Here is an 8,353-nt window from a genome sequence, read left to right as displayed (position 1 = left end):
TTGCTCAGGGGATGGGTTTAAAAACTTCTAGGGCATTAAACTAACCACAGTTCAAAATGCTGGTGTTGGGGTTAAAGAGAGGGAAAGATTGTTAATGACTGGATTACAAATTATTTTGCAGGTCAGGTGGTTTCCCATTTTTTGCTTTCAACAAAATTGAAGGATGACCTAATAAAATTGTCAGCTTAAATTTATTACAAATGAGATTTGATGATAAATTACTCTATGGGTTTTGGCTTATCATTCAGAAAGAGTTCAAAGATTTCAGTGACACTGCTGTAACAAAATACCTCTCATTCCTATCTATTTATTTGTGTAAACAAGTTTTCTCAGTGAGTATTGTATATAAAGTAAATAATATAAATAAAATTGATGCTGAAGTCTATATTATTCTAGACTAGAATAATATAGGTAAAATATAGATAAAATAATATTCACCTGTAAATATGTGAACTAAATCGGGGGAGGGGACAGTCTACCCATCAATTAATACAAGCATTTCCAAAATAACTTTTTATACTTAAAAAACATTTATGAAAAAAATTGTGTACTACTAATAATTATAACGCTAATGCAACTCTAAAGAAATGTTAACATTTAGACCCTTAAGGTCACAGGAAATAAAAAATAAAATTTCAATGTTACATACATATTTTGCAGAGAAGTATGATAAGGTGATAAAAAAAAAGTCTTCCAAGCATACAATATGTTGCATTTGAATAAAAAATTCTGTGGGGAAATGGGATGGAAATGTGAGTTCAAAGAAAAAAAGGAGAAAAATATAAAAATTTTGACTGCTAAAGAAGGGCTTATTCACACTTTTAGATATTATTGGATATGGGTTTTTAAGATTAATTGCATACATTTTAAAGTGATATAAAAGATTTATTTGAAAATGTCAGTATGTCAATACACCAGAAATGTTTTTTGTAGCTATTTAACTTAAAATAATAAATTTTAGAATCCAACCTAAAAACATGTGAAATGATATAAAACGTGTGAAAAATCTTTTAGAACATACAAGAAAAAAAAAAAAAAAAGAATTAAAGACCAGCACTCTTGCAGTTGGTTCTAGGCTCTGATGTATTTAAGAATCCCCCGGGAAACTTGTAAAATCTGCAGATTTCCAGGCTCACCCCCAGAGATTGCTACTCTGTAGATCTGCAAAACATATGGTTTTAATAAGCACTCCTAGGTGATTCTGATGTGTGGTCTGTGGACTGACCTTTGAGAAATATCACTTCAAGCTTTCTTCTCTGATCACAGTGCATCAGCAGAAAGCTGCTTACTTGAGTTTTTTTTTTTTTTTTTTTTTTTCCTGGGCCATCTGTAGAACTGCCTCCTCTGAGTCATATTTTGTGTCACACCTTCACCTTTTGCTTGAGATGTCCTGAGAAAATTTTATGAAGGCTACCTGCATTTGTAAAGAAAATCACCCAAGACATCATTCCATCACCACCTCTCCCAGTCACCAGCACTTCCCACAGGTGACCACAAACCATAAATTTCTTTCAGAATTTGGTACTAAAGAAAGTGTTGCTTCTTTAGGAAAATACTGGCATGAATTTTTCTTAGAGATATATCAGTAAACTAGTTTTGTTTTTCTTTTCTTTTGGTTTGCTAAGAATCTCAGATAATTTTGTGACCTTGGACATTTGGATCCTAACCTCTGCTTATGACCTTCTAACCTAATTAAAATTTTCTTGGTCTTGATTTTTTAATAAGTTTTTCTTTTTTTTTAATGATTTTAATTTTTTTAATGTTTATTTATTTTTGAGAGATAGAGACAGAGCATGACTGGGGGAGAGGCAGAGAGTGAGAGGGAGACACAGAACCTAAAACAGACTCCAGGCTCTGAGCTGTCAGCACAGAGTCCAACGCAGTGCTCAGACTAGGGAACAGTGAGATCGTGACCTAGGCCGAAGTCAAGACACTTAACTGACTGAACCACCTCTTTTTTATGATTTTAATAAATTACCTCCAAATCCTGTCTAGAGAAGTATAAATAAGGAAACAAATTGGCAAAATTATTCTGTTTCTATATATTTGTTAAATATATGGATAAAATATTTGGAACCAAAAGCATTTTCTAGTTTTATTCATCTTTGTATGTGTTTATGTGTGTGCATGTGTGTATGCGTGTGTGTGCATCCATCTGTAAAGGAAGTTTGCTTGTGGATGTAGAGAATGGATTGATGGAATTTACTGTTACATGTTGGGTGTACTCATTTGTAAGGCATATCGGGCTTTCAGGTGCACAACTGGATAAATGGAAGTTAGGACAGACCAGGTGGACTTGGGGGGCTGGTAGAGTACCCAGGCTTCAGTTCCATGTGGGGATTGTAGTATGTTGCAAATAGGAAAAGTAGAATCTCTTAAAATGGAAAAGTCTAATAAGGAGATCCAAGGCTCACATAATTCACCTTAAGGGAGGTCCAGATCCTATGGGCTGGTATCTATAAAGATGCCAATGTTCTTTCAAAGATACCTTAAATTTTTTGACTGTCCTTGAAAATAATGTTTAGTAGAGGGTAGAAGATAGAAGTATGTAGTCTATGTATGTATGTATGTATACAAGAATCATTTATTTGTCATATATTCTAAAAATCCTATTATAGACCTGCCCAGCCTCAGGATTAGAGTCAAATGAAACAAACAGGATAACATTCTTACTTTTTGCAAGGGCTGTTATGAGTCTCCTTCCATAATTTAGAAAAAAATGTATGTTTTTGGCCATAAGGTACCTCAGGTATAAGCCTTGGCAGGGAGAGGGGGAGAAAGGGCAGCAGAGGCCCAGTCTATAGTGGGGTGGGGGGCCACCACTCAGCTCAAGCCAAAAATTCAAACCCATTTCTGCCAATTATTGACCCCAAAAGAAAGTAGAAATCTCTATTTTTATGTGACCTCTTGACATTTTTTTTTAAGAGAGAGAGCAGGGGAGAGGGGCAGAGGGGGAGAAAGAGACAGAATCCTAAGCAAGATCCATGCTCAGTGAGAGCCTAACGCAGGCCTCGATCCCATGATCCTGGGATCATGACCTCAGCCATAATCAAGAAGTAGGATGCTCAACCAACTGAGCCTCCCAGGTGCCCCTTGATCTCTTGACTTTTAAATGCTGCATGGACCAAACAACATATCTGTGGATTTCATTTGGCTTCTAGAGTACCAATTTGGAACCTCAATTCAAGATAAATCCATCCATTTTTTTCTTTCTGGGCTAAGATTTTTTGTTTTTGTTTTTGTTTGTTTTTTTCCTGTACTTAAATTATCATTTTTAAAGAGGCATTTAAATACACATAATTCAAGCAGTGTTTTGCAGGACTCAAACTCAGGAACCGCGAGATCATGACCTGAGCCGGAGTCAGATACGCAACCGACTGAGCCACCCAGGTGCACCTAGGAAGTCCTCTATAAAACCACTCTTGGGCATATGATCATGGTGAAAGAGGGACAGATACATTCTTTCTCTTGCTCATCGAACAGATTCAATATTTACCAAATTGAATTGAACTTGATAGTTAAAAGTATCAGCATTTTTCAGCTTGAAACCCTTTCATACGTAGCAGACACTGTTGCCTGCCTATATCAGTGCTACTTCCTCTTTCTGCCTTGTGTCTAGGCCAGGGTTGGAATCACAGTTGGTCTGAAGCAGTCATGACAATTCAGATCCTCTTTGCCAGTGATAGGTCTAAGAATGGACATAGAGTCAGTCCTGGCTAGGGAAACATAAGGGGAAGACTGCTGGGGTTTCCAGGCAGAATGTTTCTTCTCTAATACAAGGAGGAAAAAAAAAAAAGAAAGAAAAAAGTATATTTTTCTATCTTTCCTTTCCTACTTTGGACACTGTCCTCTTAGGGCAGAAAATCCGGAGGTACTGTAGGCATTTTACAAGGAGGCGGAAGGCCAAGAGAATTACAAAGAAAGGAACCCAGCCCCCTGATGTGGTAGAGCTGCTGAAATGACTTTTGAACCACTTACCTTCAGACTTCTCATCACATGAAAAAATTAAGTGCCCTATTGTTTAAACCATGGATAACAAGATTTTCTGTTACTTGCAGTGTAAAGGATTCTACCTGGAATACCACATAAATGCAGGGCTAGTGGTGTGTCAGAACCAGCTCACACAGGCTTGTGAGACAATTGTGTCTATCTCTTCCCAATTCTACTCTCAGTGACTTGGAGTTGGTAGCTTTAAATAACCTATGGTGGGAGTATTTATACTATGGAAGGAACTAGGCCAACGGTATTTATCAGGGCTTTTTCCCCTCGAGAACTGGTTGTTAAACATTTATCAGCTGCCCACCACTGGGCAACTTACCTTACTCCTCACAGGTAATATAATAACAGCTACTAAGCTATTTATCATCTTTTTATTTATTTATTTATTTATTTATTTATTTATTTATTTATTTTTGGTAAGATTTTATTTTTAAGCAGTCTCTACAGTCGACATGGGCTTGAATTTACAACCCAGAGATCAAGAGTTGCTCCACTGACTGAGCCAGCCAGGCACCCCTATTTATCATCTTTTAAAGTGCATTTTTAATAGAAAATGGGTAATAGATTATATCAAGACATTTTTAAGTTGTGGAGTTTTAGAACTGGAAGGGATTTTAGAAAATTTAAGAAGGCAAAATTAAATCTTGAGTGATTTTAAAACTAACCTAGCATTACATAACTAGTTAATAACAGAGTCAAGCCTACATTTTGACTCTTTATTCCCATCTTAGTAATCTTTCCAGTACACCATAGAGCCATTATATTACTTATACAATAATAATAATAATAATAAATAATTCTTTGCCTATGAACATCTAGCCTCAAATAAAAATACTAAGCTGCTGAGATATTCAATTTCTCTATAAATAGACCAACCTAGCTTTGATAATGCATATAAAAAGCCATGTTTAAATATATATATATATATATATATATATATATATATATATATATTCTAAATTTTAGTCTACTCAGCAAAGATGCAGACCTTAAAGAAGGCTGACATATGGAAGCTGTTAGCATGAGATTAAAAGCTGCCAACAACCTTCAATCATTACTCACAGTAAGTCCCGACAAGTAATAGGATGATCAGCTGGGCCTGTGCTGCCCCGGGTACACCAAGAATACTCGCGCAGAGAGGGAGCTGCTGCCACGTCCATTCTCCAGAGGCTGAAGGACTGTCAGCTGAAGCCTGAGCTCCTCTGCTGGATTGAGGAGAGGCAGACCATCTTGAAAGACAGAAACTATATTGTGGGATAAAAGGAATTCACAGAGGATCTGGAATGGACAGTGGAGCAATGGAATGGCAGATTCTAACAACTTAGGTTTGAAATAGCTGACCAAAGTAGCCAGCAGAGATTAGATATTGAAAACACTCAGTACTGGTTGGAGTACTTGTGGGGGCTTCACAGTGCTGGTGCGCATGAAAACTGGTACGTTTTTTGGAAAGCAATTAGGCAGTATCCTGCATATCAATAACTGCAAACATAAAGATGTTGCATAATTTTGATATAATGTTGAGCATGTGGTGATACATACAGGTGAGTTCATTATACCAGTCTCTCTATTTTGGGGGTACAGTTGGAATTTTTCACAAAATTTTAGGAAATGTATATAGGATTTGGCTCAGGAATTCTAATTTTTATTGATCCATTTTAAGGAAATATCATATATAAAAGATTAATGACCATTTATTATAAAGTAGTAAAAAAATTGGAAGCAATCCAAATTTCTAACAACTGGAGAATGGGTGAATACATTATAATATGTCCATACAATAAAAATGCAAAGGAACCATTAAGATCATATTTTGAAAGATATTTAATAAAAAGAGAAAATACTCAAAACACAAAATCAAATAATAGAGAACAGTACAGTATGTGTTTGTGTCTGTGTGTCATTTAGAGAAGACTGAAGAAGATGCACTAAAACCAAGGTGTTCTCAGTGATTATGTTTGTCCTTTATTTTCTGGATTTTCCAAAGTTTCTCTAATACGCGCGTAGAAACTTTTAAAATTAAAGACTTTTTTCTTATTATAAAATCAATACATGCTAACTTAATAGAAAGTATGGAGAAAAAGAAAATATTGAAACGTCTGTACTTAGAAAAAATAATAACAAAATAAAAAACAGAACAAACAAAAACCTTCATGTTACTTGCAGATACTTCTGATAATGAAGGGTATCTGTCTTAATCAGCACTGAAGTCCAGAAGGGAAAACTGCACCCAGAGCACACATCTGAGTAAGCAGATTAATGGTTAATGCCATCAGGGAGATGGGGGATAAGAGATAGACCCTCGGGCTGGATGTTTGAGGTTGGGAGAAGGTGGTAATTGAGAGTGAATTTTTTCAGGAGCAACTGTGTTGGTGTGAGGCTGAGAGAGGCAACAATAGGCAAAGAAAGGACTTAAAAGATTCTTGCTCTGCATTCAGAATGCACTCTCTACGCTGGGGTGCATATTTCTCCACTCAAGAAATGAAGAGTGAAGAGATTATAGTGCTAATAATTACTGTGTGATTTCCCAACTGTGTGTCTCCTAATAAGAGAACAAGTTGAGAATGAGCCAAGTGAGGCCCAACACAATTTATTTCAGTTATACGGTCACCCTCAAGTTTAAGACCTTGGTTATCCCAGATATGCAACCACAGGCTCTAGAAACCTGACCTGAAAACCCTAGTTTAGACCAGTGTTTGCCAACTTTTTTCCCTCATGCAATGCGTAGGAAAGATGACATTCCCTTATGGAACATATTCCCATGGTGCACCTAGGGTTAAGAGACATGTCTCTAATTCTCTCCAAACTAAGAAGGCAATGCTAATGAGTGTAATGTTATTATAAAGAAATCCTTGACTGTACTGTGATCTTTATTTGAAAATAGTGATTATTTCACAAATGATGGTTGTCTTTAACAAGCTCATCCTTAGGGTAGGTAGGGTAGCCACCGCCGGTCTTATGCTTGGAGGGAGGGCCATGTAGGTATTACACCTATTCCTACTTTCTGAATATAATTGAAATCGCTTTCAAAATTTCTGCCTTTAATGATATCCCAAGAGGTTTATGAAACTTGCTGACCATGCAGCCTCCTTTCAAGTGAGATTAGCTTGGACAGGCAGGACAGGCTGAGTTGCCTGGGTTCCACACCCATCTGGGAGAGGCCTTGCTCTTTGACTTTTCTCAGAATCAAATTATGAATAACGTCACTTGAAAGAGGCCTGCTCTTTTATCTTAAATAGGCCCTTTTACCTTGAAATTAAAATGGGGGGTCAGAGTAAACTAAGAATGACTGATGATATTTAGTCATTAATTAACCAATTATACATTTCAACATTTACTGTATGCAGGCACTTTCTAGGCTCTAGGGATTCAGCAGTGAAAGAAGACAGACAAGATTGATCCCTACTTTCATGAGGCTTTCATTCTAGGGGTGGAGACATCAGACATGAAACAAAATTGGAAGCACTGTTAGTTTATTTGGGCCCTCATTCAATTCATTTATTTAGCTAACATGTACCAAAAATATCTAACATGTGCCAGGCATTCTAGATGCTTTCACATAAATCTCATTTAATTTTTGCATTAACTCTGCACAAAAGTATATTATTATCTCCTTTGTTCAGATGCATAAATAGCACAGCTCATTGTAATAGCAAAAGAGAGGAAGCAATCAATATGTGCAATATAGGAGACTTGTTAAGTAAATTATAGCAATCTGTGCAATAAAATACTATATTATGTAGCTATTTTTTTTATGTAGCTATTCTAAAGATCTCCATGTGCTGATATGGAAAGTTGTCCAAAATACAGTGTCAACTTAAAAAAAAAAAAAAAAAGAAAAATGCAGAACAGGATTTAAAATCAGCTCTTGTTTATGTTTTCTTCAAAAAAAGAAAAAAGATATTCATACCCCTGTGTTTGTACATGGAAAGTATATGAGAGACCACATAAATAATTCAATAGTGATTCTAGGGAAGGGGAATGGTGATTTAAGATGAGAGGAGTACTTACTTTTAATTGTATATCCATCCTTTGACAGTTTGAAATGTTAACCATATGCATTAATTATTTTTTCAGTTAAAGTTGCTCATGTTTTCTTAGAAGAATGTTGATTGACCTTCTGAAAACTTCAGGGAAATGATTGGCTTGTGTTTAAGGTCATGGGAATTTAATTTCGAGGTCTTTAATTTGGGAAAGAAGATAGGTAAATGTCATGTAAAGGAAACATATATTAACTTGTGTGCTTCAAGGTAACTGTGTGCGCCTATACCTGTGCTTGTTGAAAAGAACTGGTGGGTTTCCTGAACAGAAACTGAGGGGCCCAAGGTAAAGGATTAGACACGATTTAAGGGAGAAA

The sequence above is a fragment of the Neofelis nebulosa genome, chromosome 7 (assembly GCF_028018385.1).
Source record: "Neofelis nebulosa isolate mNeoNeb1 chromosome 7, mNeoNeb1.pri, whole genome shotgun sequence".
Lineage (NCBI taxonomy): Eukaryota > Metazoa > Chordata > Mammalia > Carnivora > Felidae > Neofelis > Neofelis nebulosa.
This window is presented reverse-complemented; position numbering follows the sequence as displayed.